Below are 18,042 nucleotides of genomic sequence, written 5' to 3'. Positions count from 1 at the left end.
AGTCGTTTTGAAAATTTTCAATTTTTTCCAAGGGGCTCCCCTGTAAAATGCTGAGATTTCCATGGTTTCCGGGTTCGTCCACTTCCGGTAGCCATATCTCAGCCAATTTGCATCCGATCAAGGAGAAGCGTACCATTTTGTTATCGGGAAACCGAGTAGCTCCATTTCTCGTTTAAATTTTTGGCTAAAAGTCGTTTTGAAAACTTTCCATTTTTTTCAAGGGGTTCCCCTATAAAATGCTGAGATTTCCATGGTTTCCGGTTTCGACCTCGTCCGGTAGCCATATCTCAGCCAATTTGCATCCGATTAAGGAGAAGCGAACCATTTTGTAATCGGGGAAGAAAGTACCTCCATTTCCCATTTAAATTTTTGGCTAGAAGTCGTTTTGAAAATTTTCAATTTTTCCCAAGGGCTCCCCTGTAAAATGCTGAGATTTTCATGGTTTCCGGTTTCGACTTCTTCCGGTAGCCATATCTCAGCCAATTTGCATCCGATCAAGGAGAAGCGTACCATTTTGTTATCGGGAAACCGAGTAGCTCCAATTCTCACTAAAATTTTTGTCTTAAAGTCGTTTTGAAAATTTTCAATTTTTTCCAAGGGGCTCTCCTATAAAATGATGAGATTTCCATGGTTTCCGGTTTCGACCTCTTCCGGTAGCCATATCTCAGCCAATTTGCATCCGATCAAGGAGAAGCGTACCATTTTGTAATCGGGGAAGAAAGTAACTCCATTTCCCATTTAAATTTTTGGCTAGAAGTCGTTTTGAAAATTTTCAATTTTTTCCAAGGGGCTCCTCTGTAAAATGCTGAGATTTCCATGGTTTCCGGGTTCGTCCACTTCCGGTAGCCATATCTCAGCCAATTTGCATCCGATCAAGGAGAAGCGTACCATTTTGTTATCGGGAAACCGAGTAGCTCCATTTCTCGTTTAAATTTTTGGCTAAAAGTCGTTTTGAAAACTTTCCATTTTTTTCAAGGGGTTCCCCTATAAAATGCTGAGATTTCCATGGTTTCCGGTTTCGACCTCGTCCGGTAGCCATATCTCAGCCAATTTGCATCCGATTAAGGAGAAGCGAACCATTTTGTAATCGGGGAAGAAAGTACCTCCATTTCCCATTTAAATTTTTGGCTAGAAGTCGTTTTGAAAATTTTCAATTTTTCCCAAGGGGCTCCCCTGTAAAATGCTGAGATTTTCATGGTTTCCGGTTTCGACTTCTTCCGGTAGCCATATCTCAGCCAATTTGCATCCGATCAAGGAGAAGCGTACCATTTTGTTATCGGGAAACCGAGTAGCTCCAATTCTCACTAAAATTTTTGTCTTAAAGTCGTTTTGAAAATTTTCAATTTTTTCCAAGGGGCTCTCCTATAAAATGATGAGATTTCCATGGTTTCCGGTTTCGACCTCTTCCGGTAGCCATATCTCAGCCAATTTGCCTCCGATCAAGGAGAAGTGTACCATTTTGTTGTCTGGGAAGAGAGTACCTCCATTTCTTATTTAGCTTTTTTTCTTAAAATCTGTTTAAAAATGTTGCAATTTTTTTGAAAAACTATATAAAATGTTGAGATTTCAAATTTTAATTTGTATGATGAATAAAATTCTTTCACTTCTGTTTTGTGGTTGATACTTAAAAGAAACACCTGCATGCATTGATGTTTAATTTCCTAAAGTGCACCATATACTTATTCCATTTGTCAGTTGAACAAACTCGTTCGGAACATGACCTGAAAAGGTCTCCTACCATTCGCCCGATTCGCAATTACCCGAATGTCCAACCTCATTTGCCAAAAGCAGCGGATTTCGGCCAATTGCAAGTGCCAAAAAAAAACAATAACAAACGAGCACCTGCTGCAACGGCCAAATGCAATTAATCTTCAACGAAGCTGTCACAGCGACCGCAAACAAATGCCATCCGACTTCATAACATGCATGGGGAAATATTTTGACTTTCGCCGAGAGGTATTGGGGCTGGGTTTTGGGGTCTATTAGCCAAATGTACTCATAGGGAATCGTTGACTGAAGACAAATGGTGTCGACTTCCAAACAGTTGGTTATGGTTCCAGTTATGGCTTTTAGTTAGGGATACGGTGGAACCTAAATAGAGTGGAAGGTTGATTAATATTTCAGATATTAGAGGTTCTAGATTGAATTTTTCTTAAAATCTTTCTTAAAAATAGAAAACCCTTTTGAAAATCCCAAAAAAATCTCCTTAAAATATTCACCAATATTATGTATTACTGTTTTATTGTTTTATTTTTGATGTGGTGCTCCCCTTGCCACATTTGTTGGCCCATATCTTATGGCAGTGGTATTTGCTTAAGGCCACTGTGTGGGTGTGTCGCACATTATCATAAGCCATGATTTATTTATAGAGGCCCGCACCCATACAGATACAGTCATAACCCCAATATACACACTCGTAGGCTGCCTTTGTCTTTCGGCCAAGTTCGGAGAGCTGTCAATTGATTTACTTGACCCACATGGCCGAAACCCGGGCTAGGTCCACCACCACCCTTTTGTGCGGTTTCCCGCCTTTTCACTAATGCGATCAATATTCGGCAGATAAAAAAAGTGGGTCTGCCAGGCGAGAGCGAGGTGACCCACAAAGGATGAAAAGGTTTCTGCCACTTTGTCGGCCATTAAAGTTCGCTTAAAGCCCCGCTCCCCAAGTTCCCGGCCAATTGTTGCTCCTGTTGGTTGCCGGCTGAGAGCCCTCAGGTGTGTTGGTCAATTAGAAGGAAATTCATTTGCGCGCCAAATGAAATTTATGTAAATTTATTTTGAAAAACTTTTTAATTAACCGGCAAAAGTGTGGATTGAGACCGCGAATCCCCCAACAGAGCCACTTCAGCTTTAATCCGCCTTATCTATGTAAATGAAATGCGTACACCTGTCAGCCAGAAAAAGGTTTGAGGTTTTCTTATTTTTTTTTCTGTAGCTAAAACTTTCCTCAGTTTCTGTCTTGGGTGGCTTTTCTGGTCGCTTTGAATCTCGTTGTTGTTTGTTTTTTGGCTACAATTTGCCTCAACTTGCCGCACCACAAACGCAAATGCTTAATTGCAACCTGAGGGCAGGGCAGGTGTGTGTGTGGCAAGGTGCCATGCCAGAAAAAAAAGGCGATGTGGGTGGTGTCGCTGGATAAAGCTATTCCTAATGATATTCATGAGTTGGTTTTTGGTTTTGCCATTTCCATTCGAAATGAGGTTCCTGAAATCGAATGGTATGAGTCGGAATTAGAATTGATTTTGTCACGGAACTGGGGAGCCTCTTGGATTTATTTTTCAAAGGAAAGTGCTCTTTATGGTTCTGTGAAATATTAATAGCGGTGTACTTGGATAGAGATTGTTATAGAATCAAATTATTGAGTCTTGAGAGTCAGAAACTAAAATAAAATAATCTTTAAAGTCTTCAAAATATAGTCACAAAACAATTCTATCTTAAGGACATTTATAACATTATTTGTTTATCTAAAAGAAAATATATATCCCTTCTTTTATGATTGATTTCTGATTTGTTTCCATTTGAAAGGATTTATAAACTATTCGTTAGCCAAGCAGCCCTAAGCCATATACTTGGCAGCTTTTCTAGCCATCTGGCCCCTTTCAACCATGCCCCATTTCCATAGCCGCCACTGAGCAAACATCATCGAAAGGAGCCAGGAGCCACGAGGCAGGAGGAAATCCCTTCCATCTGCCACTCGAGGCGTTGCGTTGCGTTGTAGCGCAAAGTGAAAGATAAATGGAGGCTGTAAAAAGCAGGGCCAAAAGGGATAGCTAGGTTACTGGAGCCACTAGGAGCCACTGAGAAGCTGTTAAGGAGCGGCAGGAGGAAGCCACTTTATCATAAACTCAACAGGTCCTTCTCCTCCATACATTTTAGCACTTTGTTGGTGTGCTTTCGGTGTGTGTGCGTGCGTGGCCATAAAAGTTTTCTGCGCTGATTGAATAAAAATTTCATTAAACGCACATTTTCTAGCTGCCAGAGGGCATATCCTTTGGAGATGAGATGAAACAGGACTGGCTGTTCTGGCTGCTCCTGGCGTTTATTTTAATTGCCGCCATTAGACGTTCCATGATAGGCCATAAAAAATACAGTTGGATTAAGGGAAGTCTCATCAAGGTTAGGGATTAGGGATGAAGTTCTGTATCTTATCGGGAGGTTTGTTAATTGGGGTTTAAAAATAACATTTTTATTTAAAGTATCCACAATTTTAAGATACAAAAGCCTATAGTTTAAAAACTAAAACTCTAAAACTGGAGATCTATTTGAGGAAATAATTTAGAACCAGAATCTTTGAAAAAGTTTACAAATTTTATACCTTTTCCCTCCTTTTTTTGTTTTACGCACCTCGTCGGCTTCATTTCCGCTCCTTAAAGGTGGGATGGGATGAGATGAGCTGGGATGGCTTGGGTTGGGGGAGTAGGTGGCCCTTAAAAGGGGTGGCCAACGGGACGCATTGTCATTCAGCTTCTGCGGTTGCTTATTCGGTTGTTAAATCGTTTTTATGACGTATTCTTCGCTGCCGAAAATGTTGGCTCTGCGGTTAACTTTTCCTTTTCCCTCGTCCTTGCCATCCCTGCTTCCCTGCCACTGCCACCCGCCCCCCTAACCGTGTAATTTCCATTTTTCCAGGGGGATCACCCCTCAACCCCCGGGGTATTACTCAACCGTCTGTGCTAAGCTTTCGAGTGTTTGGGCAATTTCACAGATTTGTGCAACTTTTTTGGCGGAAGAGCGGAAGGCGGAAGGGCGGAAGGAAATGGAGGATGGAGGTGATGATTCTGGGGCGGGAATACCCTCCACTTTGCCAATTATCTGTAGGATTGGAGCTGGAATTAATGCGTTTTTTATTTTATGAGATAATATTATTCTTAAGTAATAAAATACAATTTTTTATTAGACAGGGTTTTAGTGAATTAATCTTGAATTTATCTTTTTAAGGAAAAATACTAGAATTTTTCAAAAATGTTTACCTTAGTTTAAATATTTTAATTAATCGTTTAAAATCAACAAAATAAACAATTTTAAAAAGTTAACAAATACCACAGCGCCATATTTGCGGGTAATGAACGTAAAAGCGCCATTTGACCATCTAGAGGCGCCATCTAGGAGAGGTGCTTTCTTAGTCGAGACAAGCCCCATTTTTTGGGCTAGTACAAAATGTCAAATTGTTACCTGGTTAGTTACCTGGGCCAGAAAGAGACCGCTCGATCCTCCTCCACTTCGGAAGAGATAACGACAGGTAAACATCGCTCCCTCTCTCTCTCTCTTACTCTTTTTAACTGTATGCGTCACAGGTAAAATTCAAAAGTTGCTCCGTAACGTCTTTTTTGCTGAATTGGTTTCTCGCCACACACACACACTCACCTGTCTCTTCTGGCTAACCCACCACGCCGTACTTGTGCTCTGGGCCAGAAAGAGACCGCTCGATGGCTCGATCGCTGGGCAATTGAGCGCGGCCCAGAAGCGAAGCCGTCGGAAGAGTCGGCGTCAGTTGCTCAGCTCGCGTACCTGCCACCAGACGTGTTTACCACCCGGGATTACCTGTTCTCTTGCGCGATATACGAGATACGACCTCCCCTCGTGCCCTCTCTCTCTATCGCTAGTGTGTGTTTGTGTATCTGTGTGTGAGCCGCACTCCGTTTTTGTGTTAGTGTGTGTGTGTATTGAATTAATTAGCCTGGCCAGGTGAATGAAAGAAAGGCAGTTAAAAGTATGCAAAAAAAAGAAAAATAAAGTAGCGTGATAGAAAAAAAGGAAATATCAAGCGGCCTAAATGGTGATTAATTCACTTTAAGGTGCAATTAAGCAGCAACAACAACTACATCAGCAAATTACAACAACAACTGAAGAAGCAGCAGAAGCAGCAGCGCAAGGTGCAGACAAGGTGAGACAACAAAGCGAACTTGAAGTTTTCTTTCCACTCATTTTTCAAGGGGAAGGGGAGTGGGAGGGGGGAGGAAAAAAAATTATCCAACAGCGAAAATATTTAATGAGCGTGGTGGCCAAGAGGTGCAAGTGTGTGTGTGTGTGTGTGTGTGTGTATGTGTTGCCAGGTATTTTCAAAAATTGCACTTGAAAAACCCAAAAGGTGGAAAGAGAGAGAGCGAGAGAGAGTAAGATAATTACAGTGAGAAAGAGATAGAAAGAGAGGAGGGAAAATCACTACAAAACGGTATAAACGTGATTCTTGAACCCATCAGTAGCGGCAGCAATTTTCCCATAGAAGAATTCTACAAAGAACGTAAGGGAGGTACTCTTATGATGCTGCAACTGTACACCAGTACTCCCCACACTCCCCACCCCCCAGATCTGATCCATTGGCGACATATTTTTCGGTCAGTTCGGCTCCCTTGCAGCTCGCCAAACTCAAAAAAAAATGTATATATGTATCTTTGTATCTTTGTATCTGCACTTAAACGCAAATCTGGCGCAATTGAGCGCCGAATGGCAAACCAGAAAAACAACAAACAAAGAGACAGAGAGAGGGGTAGAGAGAGACAGAGCCAAGCTTAGATCGCCGGCCTCAAGTTACGACGACGGTTTTTTTTGGCTTTTGATCCCATGGATCGTCATGATCACGTTCGGCTCGAGATCGTTATTATGCTCTTTTCACTGAATGAGCCACATTCCGGTTTAGCATTTCATTTCGATCCACAAAAGCATCCCCAAAAAAACAACAAAAAACAATCGCAGTCTTCAGTCTACAAGCTACAGTCTTCTGTCTTCAGTCTACAGCAGAGACTGGAGATTCAGTTTCAAAAGCCAGGCCCATTCTCAAAACCAATTCAAGTCCAATTTCCAATTGAAAAGTCAAGACTCTCAAGAGATCACACGGAAAGAAATGAGATCATTTTTGGGAGTATCTGATGGATAGGGTGGTCCTTATAGAGGAGATACTACCAGGAGATACTCTACTCCAGATACTCTATTATACCTCTTATAGTACCATCTTATATCTAGTTTTTTTCCCAGTGCAGACAGGTTTTTGTTGCTGGAGCTGGAGCTGGTGGTACTAACTGCTGCATTCCAGCGATCGGTGCTCTGCTGGGTTGGGTTGCCTTGGAAACCAGGAATGTCAGTCTCTCCCGTCTCCCTCTACCTGGCCAGGGCCATTCTACCTGTCTTACCTCTCTCTCTCTATCTTTCTCCCTCTCTCTCTCTCTGGAATTCTATCTTTGAGATTGGTTTTTTTAGAAATTCCATCTCATGGCCCCCAAAACGAAAACGAAAAGTGTGAAAAGTGAAGCGAAGCCCCCCAAAAACTTGCCATCTCTCCTGGTCACTGCACCCAGTAGCTTCCTCTCTCTTTCTTAGTGACAGTATGGGGGTATTGCTATCTCTTTCACCAACAGAAATATTCGAGAAAAAAAGGTCGTTTATTTTTGGGGAGAAGCCTGCACGTTTTTTACGTGTAATGTGAGGTCAGTAACACTTTTGTTTCAAACATTTATCACGCTCCGTTTTGGCCAAGTGCGTGTGTTTGGCTTATGACGTTTAAAACCCAGTCAGGGCCCAGTCGTTTAATGAACCTGAAGTTTGATGGACAGGCCATTTGTTGTTTTGAATTAGTGACTTTGCTTTCCAGTCTTATATTATATAATACTTATACTACTTCTTATAAAGAAACAAAATTCCCCTAGAGTATCTCTTCTATTTTAGAAGAAAGTACACCTTAGTCCTCATGGACTTTCCCAACCAGTTTCCCTCGAAATATTTAAATTTCTTCATCCTTCCGGGAAAACTGAAAAACTGGAAAACCGGAAAACTGAAATACTAAAAACTACTACTAGAGGCGTGTCATCTGCGCCCACCTACTACTACTACTACGACTAGTTTTCCCAACTAACTGCCTTCTGTTGACAAACCTTTTTGTTTATTTTTTTTCTAATTTGTTTTTGCATTTCTCTGGGAAAGTTGTTTTTCAGTTTTTCTTTTTTTTTACTGCTCATGTGTCCAAACGAAGCGTGCGAGATTTTATTTAACGCTCTTGGATCTCCAGGGTTAGGCGGGTTTGTGATGTGGGTGGGAGGTAGGTGGGAGGTGGTGCTTGGATGCCAGATGGTCCTCCACAACAAGCTGCGTGTTTACAGATATTTTTGCGACGCTTTTGGGCCAGGTCGAAATGAAATGGGCCCGGCCCACAACTAGTTGCTCCAAAGCACACACACACTCATACACACACACACACGTGTAGACAGCCGCGCCCAGTAGGCCCTCCCTATACCACCTGCCCCCACTACCCCCCTATGCATTCAGTCTATTGTCCACGCGGGCTTTTCATAAAAAATAAAAAAAAACAAGAAAGGAAAGCTAACTTCGGGCGGAGCCGAAGTTGATATACCCTTGCAGTTGAGTCGCAGTCCGCTAGGTGGCGCCACGCATCTTATATTATTAGATATATAAAAGATCGTATATAGTCGGCCGATCCTTATGAAATTTGGCATATCGAATTATTTTGCCAAAAGAGGAATCCATTGAAACTCCCATGCTTTTAACTTGAAAAACAACGAAGTTATAGCATTTCCGATCAATCAGTTATATGACAGCTATAGGATATAGTTCGACAAATCAGATTTTGTTTCCCAAAATTGAATCTGTACCAAATCCCATCTATCTAACTTAAAAAACACCAAAGTTATGCCAATTTCGATCGTTCTATGACAGCTATAGGATATAGTCGGCCGATCCTTACGAAATTTTGTACATAAGATATTTTGGTCAAATTTAACATGTGTAGAAACTCCCAACCCTCTAACTTAAAAAACACCAAAGTTATGGCATTTCCGATCAATCAGTTATATGGCAGCTATAGGATATAGTCGACCGATCCCGGCCGTTCCGACTTATATACTGCCTGCAAAGGAAAGAAGGGTGTGTGCAAAGTTTCAACTCGATAGCTTTAAAACTGAGAGACTAGTTTGCGTAGAAACAGACAGACGGACAGACGGACAGACGGACAGACGGACATGCTCATATCGACTCAGGAGGTGATCCTGATCAAGAATATATATACTTTATAGGGTCGGAGATGTCTCCTTCACTGCGTTGCACACTTTTGACCAAAATTATAATACCCTCTGCAAGGGTATAATAAAAAAATAAAACATAAAAAAGTAAAAGAGAACCAAATTTGCGTTTGTTTGCTGGCTTTCGGCTTTTTCGAGTGAGTTGCCAACTTTGGTCGCGTGGGGGGCGTGGGGGGAGCGGGCAGGGTTGCCAGGGTAATGGCAGGTCATGCATACATGTGTAAGTACAATCATTACGCGGTTCTCGCAGCTCTATGCCTACGGTAGGGAGTCCCTAACAAGGATTAAAAGACATGAGGCTTCCTGAGGTCTATCCTTTTTAAGTACATTTTTACACCTGATAGTTTTTATTTTATAGAAATATTTTATAAAAGGATTAACCCTAAGAGGAGTATCCTTTTTTACACCTATTTTTTTAATATTTTCTAAAAGGATTAAACCCAAAAGGCATATCCTTTTTTACACCTATTAGTATTTAGTTTTTAGAAATATTTTCTAAAAGGATTAAACCTTAAGAGGGATATCCTTTTTACACCTGAAACTAGTTGATTTTAAGAAACATTTTCCAAAAGGATTAACCCCAAAAGGATCACCCCTTAAAAGGATTAACTTAGGCAGTTCCACCTGTACTTTTATAAACATGAGGGTACATCCCTTTTCCCCACTTTCCCCAACATTTTCTCCTTCTGCGGCTTCCTTTTTGTCATACAGGACATACAGGACACTCTCTTACACGCACACGCCCTCTGTGTGTGAGAGTGTGTGTGTGTGTGTTTGGGGCAACCGTTTGGTTTTTATGTCTTTTGTGAAATTTTATTTAATTATACCCTTGCAGAGGGTATTATAATTTTGGTCAAAAGTGTGCAACGCAGTGAAGGAGACATCTCCGACCCTATAAAGTATATATATTCTTGATCAGGATCACCTCCTGAGTCGATATGAGCATGTCCGTCTGTCCGTCTGTCCGTCTGTCCGTCTGTCTGTCTGTCTGTCTGTTTCTACGCAAACTAGTCTCTCAGTTTTAAAGCTATCGAGTTGAAACTTTGCACACACCCTTCTTTTGTTTGCAGGCAGTACATAAGTCGGAACGGCCGGGATCGGTCGACTATATCCTATAGCTGCCATATAACTGATTGATCGGAAATGCCATAACTTTGGTGTTTTTTAAGTTAGAGGGTTGGGACTTTCCACACATGTTATGTTTGACCAAAATATCTTATGTACAAAATTTCATAAGAATCGGCCGACTATATCCTATAGCTGTCATACAACGATCGGAATTGGCATAACTTTGGTGTTTTTTAAGTTAGAAAGATGGGACTTGGTACAGATTATATTTTGGACAAAATAATCTGATTTGCCAAATTTCATAAGGATCGGCCGCCTATATACGATCCGATATATATCTAATAATATAAGATGCGTGGCGCCACCTAGCGGACTGCGACTGAACTGCAAGGGTATATCAACTTCGGCTCCGCCCGAAGTTAGCTTTCCTTTCTTGTTTTTGAATCTTTTTTTGTCGTGAAAAGTTTAATATTTGTTTTTCATGCTTGCGATTTGCATAATTTGCACAACCACATTCTTACATCCTTACGTATCCATACGTATCCTTACACATCCTTATACACCCATACACCAGCAGACAATCATGACCTCCATTTGAGACTAGCAATACCTGCAGGGAGGTGCTGCCTGGGAGGGGGCAGAGTGGTAGGAAGAAGGATCTGTAAGGACACTAAAAACGTAGGTTGAACGAGGAACAAGGATGTCCTGGCTCCTCTGCTCGCATGCGATATATTTTATGAATGCAAATCCCTGTTCATTCGGATTTGGTTTACTTACTTGCGGGCAGCATCCTCCGTCTTCCTGGCTCCTCCTGCTGCTCCCCCTCCCCTCTATCACTTTCTCTTTCCACCCACACACACTCTTACACTTACTGCAGTCTGCACATGTGGGATGTGTGGGTGGAGCTTCAGTTCGGTTTCTGTTTTTTTTTTTTATTTTCATTCATATCGCAGTTTCATTCATGCGATTTCCCAGCGAAAGAGATGGCCCAGGAAGCCAAATGATTTCCGCAAGGATATCCTGCAGGGGGAAATTAATTTCCCTGATTAGAACCTTGACATGGACATTTATTTTTTGAGAGGGAGATGTGGGTCTAAAATAACTATTTTATATTAGATTGTTTTATTTTTTATATTTTAGGGTTATAAACCTTTTTTTGTCTTTAAATTTAACAAAAAATATAATTAAAATATTTCCTAAACTAATTCCCAAACAGAAATACCTTTTTTGGACTGAAATTTGGCCAAAAATTAGAGCATCTCCCCAACCACCAACCTCCAAACCATGTGTGAGCCAAAAAGGCGGAAACTGAACTGAATATTTATTATTATTATGTCTTTTGGCTTGCAGGCCAGGTAGCTGTGGGCGAACCAGCTTCCTTTCTCCCACCTCCACCCCCTCCCTTTCACATTTCCCCGCCTCCACCCTCTTCGCGAAAAAATGGCTGCCCTCATTTTGGCCAAAAAACAGTTCGCCTTGCCGCCTTGCCTTATTTATTTTTATTGTGTGGCGCGGCTTAAATGCGCTTTGCAGATATTTTATGCCTGCCAACTGGCTTTTGGCGGGAGGAGGTGGTTCAGAGGGGGTATCTGGCCAAATATGTTTATTTGACACACCTACCCCATTCCCACATCTTGGCAAGAAAAGGCTTCCCATCTCCTTTGTATTTCTTTTTTTATTTTATTTTATTTTGCATATAGAATCAAAGTTTTTTTGTTGCTGGATTATCCTGCGACACACACACATACGCACTAGTCGTTTGAAAAGAGTTTGGCTTTTTGCCACGCCCCTCTTTTGTGTTAAAAAAAAGGGGGACGAGAAGGCTGCCACCACCACTGCCACTGCCACTGCTGCTGACAAAGCAATTTTAGTTATTTTGCCGCAATTGAGTTTGGTTTTCTCCTCTTTTTTATTTTACGCCATTTTTGGGCTTAACCTTTTCATCTCGAATTTGTTTGTTTTGCCATTTCTGGCCAGAGTTTAATTCAATTTTATGGTTCAGAGTCTAGTTTAGACATAGTTATGGCTTTAAACATTTTATTTATTAATTTTGAATAATATTTTGAATAATATTTTGTGGAAACTGCAGGAAACAAACACTTCTCCGAAGGCCTATGTGAGCCAGACACACATTCCATTCCATTCCGAGCCTCAAATTTTCCGCTTGCCTTGATAAGATGTCCGTTGCGGGTCCTGTGTTATCGCATTATTAATATCCTTGCTCATTGGGCCGTAATCAGATGGTAAACAGCCCAACAGCCCTGCTGACCAACTGCCCTGCTGACCAATTTAAATATCATTAAAATGTAATTGCAATTTAAAATTAAAATCTCCGCCGCAGGACACACACACACACACACACACACACGGACATTCGCTTGAAGGACATAGGGAGCGAGTGAGCTTTACTTATAATCCCGTTAGGGTGCGTTCAGTGATGTCATATGATTTCATATGATAAGTCCGGATCCTCCACCCCCTCTATTGCCAGACGACCCAACCTAATCTGTGCGTGTGCAGACTGACGATATGCAGTCCAAGCCCCCTCCTGGAAAATTGCCTCCGAAATCCTTCACGCTTCATCAATTCGCATTATTGTTGCCATTGTCGGATGCCAGTGTGTGCGTAAGTGGGTGTCTCTGCCCCCCTACCTACCTCTATACGTCTGCCCAAGTGTGTGTGTGTCCCCGCTATTCCTCATTGAATTGCAAATAAATACAATCAAGGTGGTTTATTTAAAGGCTTTTTTTGATTAAATTGAGGTTGATTACAGGTTTATTTTGTTTAGGAATAAAAATATATATAATATAAAATTTATATTTTAAAAAGAGTTTGAATTTTAAAGGATTTTTTTCATTATTAAACGGTATAATTATCAATAGATTAAATTCTTATATGATTTTTCATGGTAATAGTCTTAAATATGACATTCTATAGTATTCTGAAAGGTAAAAAAAGAAACTATATTATAGTTTATAGAGTTTATATTCGGGACTTTAGTTAAATAGATTAAAATATATAGGCTCACAGAAGGATAATGACTTGGCTCTTAGGAATCATGGCTATAAGAAATCAAATCTATAATTATGAAGATCAAACTTTGTACTCTACCCCACAACTACCGGGTATAAATATTTAAATATCTTAGGCCTACTATTAACTCCAATTCTTAAATATTAAATAACTTGTTACCCGAAAAAAATAAATAAAAAACACTTTTACCTCCCAATGACCTTTTTTTAGGCCTCTCATTCAATCTAAAATACCCAGAACCCCCTGGTAAACCCCTCCAAAAACCCTCAACCCATAAACAAATATTTGCTAAAAAAAACTTAAAAGTTTAAATTAATTATTTGTCATTTATTAAAAGCCCCGGCAATAATACTTTTATTTTTGGCCACCGCTGTGGGTGTTTGTCTGCCGACTTGGCAGTGTGGGTAAGTGGTAACAGAAGTCGGGCCATGACGCACATGGCGGAACCGAGACCGCAAAAGCGCTGCCAGGCCAACTCTTCCGCTTTTTCCCCCCTCCAGCTACAATCCCCCTCTCCTCGCCAGCTCACCTCACCGCCGCACTTAAGCGAATTGCGTATTTATGTGTGTAATCGCAACTCATCATTTGGGGCGTTGTAGTTTGCCATGACGGGGGGCTGGAGGGCGTAGTGGGGGGCGTGGCCTAGCCAAATATACCCACCCACCCACACACACACACACACACAAGGGGGCTTTCGTTATGGACTGATGGATTTCGTCTGTTACCTTTTCGCATTACGAAAATGTCGCTCGGTTTCTGCTTGTTTGACTCTTGTCTGCCAGCCAGATCTGACTCTGCCTCCGTCCTCTTACCACTTTCTCTTCCCTCTTAGCCCTTCCTGGCTTGACAGAAGTGGCTGCGATTTATTTGGCAGCCATTTACATATTTTATTGTCAGCTAATGTCACTGGAAAGGTGTTCTGCGGTGATCTGGGTCGCACTAGTCTCCTAGTGTGCCATCGGATTAGGAGTGGAATAGTCGTAATTTGAGTGTAATTTAGTGCCTAATGATATGGGCGGAAGATGAACAATAAAAACACTTAACCTATTTAGAAATTAAAATCACTTTTATTCGTATCTTTGTAAGATTATCTCGAAAAGAGGCCATTTTCAAACAATTTCTGAATAATTATTTAAAGACAGAGGGATAGCATTTTCGTCTTATCATCATCCTTTCAGACTTGCCCCATTACTTTCCCAAAAAAGACCAAAAAAGATGTTGAAAAACAGTCTTTTTTCTGCATTGTTTTTGTTTAATTAAATTGAAAATGTTTTCCGCTGAATTTGCTGGCCTATAGCCTGTAGCTTGTGTCCTATAGCCTGTAGTTTGCTTTTTGCTTTTCTCTCTCATTTTTTTTTAATAAACTAAATCGATGTCTGAGACGGGCTGCAATTGAACAAATTGCCACAAAATGTGGCAACAGAGCAAATGATTTTCAACAGAAAACTGCCAACTTGGAAAATGCTTTCAATTCGGCAAGCGTTGAAACAGAAAAAAGCCCCATCGGCCCCACCGTCCCATCGCCCTTTTGAAAGCCACTTATTGATGACCTTCGAGGTAAGCGGAGCGTTGCGTTGCGTATACGCCGTGATGGACGTGGCGTGTGCTCATTCAATCATCCCCTGATTCATTGACAAAGCTGTCAATGGCTATTGATTTATGATCTCACAACGTCTTTAAAGAAGGGAAGAGCTGGAGTCGGAACAACTCATTCAGAACGACAGACTGCCATAATTTGTGGCCCTTTAGGTATCAGTCCTTGAGTCTTAGTCCTTTCCTAATGACATCCACTTGAAGTGTGGCCACATTCGAGGGGTAATTACCTTTGGGGTGAAGATTAACGTTGTCTTGACCATCTTGGGCCCTCTATCCCCTGAATTATTCGAGCGAGAGTCTCTTTGTGGCCAACAGATATCAGATGCAGATACAGATACTCAGATAAACAGATATGGAGTTGCATTATCGGACGCACAACCGAAACGTGCCACACAAGCACTAAAGATAATTAGTTGGCCCAGACTTTTAGGTTGCAACTGTTATGTTTAGCTGGGATTTGGCTTAAAGTTGACTTTAGTTCTTTGATTTAAGACACTGACTAACCGAAAGATAAATATCAAAAATCCAAAAGCTAAAAAGCTATATGATTTCTTCACTGTAGAGTCTAATAGAAGACACCCCTTCCCGGGAGTTGCAATGATTTTAATTAGTTTGTTGCCTGCAGGTGTTATTTTCACGCTCTTGTCGTGCATTTGCCCAAATTCCCACAACACGCACAACACGAGAGTGTGTGTATGGGTGTGTTAGTGCCCTCGGGGGACACTTGGTTGTACGTACACTGGTGGCAGTTGTGTGTATGTGCAGAGCCATTTCGACCCTGTGGCGTTTTTGGCAAATGTGCAACGACCACAACAATAATAACAAATGCTATTGCAACCACCCCTCCTGTCACACTGCCACCCTGCCACATTTTCAAATTCAATTTGCAACACTTTGACGTGAAACATTAATTCTCATTAAAATTGCAACGTTCGGGTTTTGGTTTATTAATGTGAAGCTTTTTGGAGAACCGGAAGTGAAGGCGATCATGTCACTGCCAGGACTAGAACTCTGCCAGGACCATGACACTGCCAGGACCATGACACTGCCAGGACTAGAACAAAATGCAAATAAAATTAAGTCCCAAATGAATTTGAAACCGTAACCCAACCGCATAGACAAATAATTCCATTTCTCGACCAACAATCCAGCCAACCAACAAACGTGCATCTCCAATCAGGGCTGCCATTGTTTATTGTTTATTGACCCCGCCCCCTTTGTTGCAGCCGCCCCTTGTCGACGAGTAATTGAAACAATTGTAAATTACACATTTATTGAAATTGTTTGCGTTGATATTCTAGCTGTGAGAGTTTTAAATGCGGTTTCGCTCTGGCTCTATTATATTTTTAGTTTTTTTTTTGGGAAAATATTCACCTGGGATTGGTGCGGACACACGTGTTTTATCGATTTAATCGATAATTGCATTAAAAGCCAGGTCAGGCATTGCGCTTTTTGGTTATCTATGAAATGGTATATGGAATAATTATATTTCCAACCCGAAAAACAAATACTAATTACTAATAGAGATAAATTAACAGGCATATTGTTTGAAAAAGAGATAGTATTTGAGCCAATTGGCCTTGTTTTTGGCCAAACATTTGTCTCCATTTCTTATTTGCAATCAACGTTGCTTCGTTTTGCCTTCTATTTATATAACAGATATGTATATCAGAGTATATATGTAGAAACTGCACATATCGGAGGTAGCAGCGCTTTGACTTTTTTATTCAACTGGTAACTGGTAACTGGTTATATGAGAATTGGGATTTTCGTGCATTTGACACGTTTGGCACGGCCACGTTCTGTTTATGGCGGTGCCAATGGGTGGTGCTAGTAGGTGGTGCCAGTAGGTGGTTCTGGTATACGAATGTATGCAAAAAACTTTGGGCCATCCGAGGGATACCAGTGAGGGCTACAAGGGAGGGCTACAAGGGAGTGTTACTAGGAAGAGAGAATGCCAAACCGTTTGGAGCTGTCATCAAACATGCAAACTGCATTCGAGTAAATTGCCAAGTGAACGGAAAGCCACTTCCCACCACCATCTCCCTCCAAAACTGAAGTATTTGCCTTTCAAACTCAATCAGAGCTGAGGGATTCCCAAAGAAAAAAAAAAAAGTGGAAGCTCTATCTTAACCGAAATACAAAACTTTGTCTAACCGAGATTAACTTTGTCGAGAAAGTTTACAAATAACATCTAAAAGATACTCCTGGCCCTCCAGAGAGCAACAAAATGCGGGCAATTTGCCTGAAAGTAGGCAACAAAAGCTTCCATATCCGGGATATCCTGGGATAGAGGCACTTCATCGATCTGGGTGTCTGGCCCTCAGGATTCCGATCAACAAACTGGAAAATGTTCTCTCCGCCAAGTTTATTGTTTAGGGGGGCAGAGGCAATTTCTTCTTCACATAACTTGTTCTTGGATGTGTGTTTGCTGAAAGGGGGTATGCATAAATACCAAGTCTCAACTGGCAGCCCCCCGCCCTCAACTGGCCACACTTTAAGCCATGCAGAAAAGTTTTCACTCGCACTCGGGGAAAAAGTGGAAAGTGAAAAGCCACGGCTGGCACGAGGAGGTATCTGGGAGGAAAAAGTAAAATTGCTGACAGGAAACTTCCAATCAGAAATGAATTACTTTGAAGTGAGCTGCCACAGAGAAGGTGGGATGGGGATGGTATGGCAGTTACCGCAGTGTCAGGCTTAAGGAGCCATGAAATAACATTAATTTGTTGCAAATTCGCTTAGCAAGTTTTTTAAGTTGAATTAATTTGATTAGCTTATCGCCCGTTCAGAGTTGAAACTCCATCAGCATTTCGAACAGATCGTGATAAGAGTCCTCCCAAAAAAAAAGAAAGAAATAAATTGAAATGTGAAGAGAAAGGAATGAGGAAACACTGAAAATAAATAAGAGTATTAATTTCTTTAAAAATCTTTAAGTTTTAAATCTTAAAAGTGGCATAAAATATGGTAGAGTCTTATCCCTCCTTCTAATAATATTTCTTAAAAATTAAAATCCTTAGACACAGCATAGAATTTTCAAGTGCTGTGTACTGTATGTACGACCACAATTCAAATTTTATTGGATTACATGAAATTTATGTGGCAATCAAGTTAAGAAACAGAAGAACAAATGCCTAGGCGAGTTGCCTGGAAAATGCAAATGACAGAAAGGACGAAGGACTCTACTCTGCTGCGAGTTCTGCTCTCTGTGTGTCATGATTTTAATAAGAATGAACTTTTTTCGCCTCCATCCCGGCCCCGGTCCTCATTGTTGAACTAAATAAGTCACATAAAAAGAGTGAATTTTCCTTCTTCACCAAAG

General features: G+C 41.1%; 1 protein-coding gene across 1 annotated transcript in view; it reads left to right on the top strand.

Annotated features, from left to right (window-relative positions):
- Positions 1–5,453: 5,453 nt before the first annotated feature.
- Positions 5,454–18,042, top strand: part of LOC6494971 (apoptosis-stimulating of p53 protein 2) — a 35,937-nt gene continuing 23,348 nt past the window's right edge. The window contains exon 1 of the mRNA XM_032451085.2: positions 5,454–5,884. The gene's annotated coding sequence lies outside the window, so the exon portion shown is untranslated. The remainder of the gene's footprint in view (positions 5,885–18,042) is intronic.

Source organism: Drosophila ananassae, chromosome 3L (genome assembly GCF_017639315.1).
Source record: "Drosophila ananassae strain 14024-0371.13 chromosome 3L, ASM1763931v2, whole genome shotgun sequence".
Taxonomy (NCBI): domain Eukaryota; kingdom Metazoa; phylum Arthropoda; class Insecta; order Diptera; family Drosophilidae; genus Drosophila; species Drosophila ananassae.
Note: the sequence above shows the minus strand (reverse complement) of the source record. Positions and strands in the feature narration are given on the sequence as shown.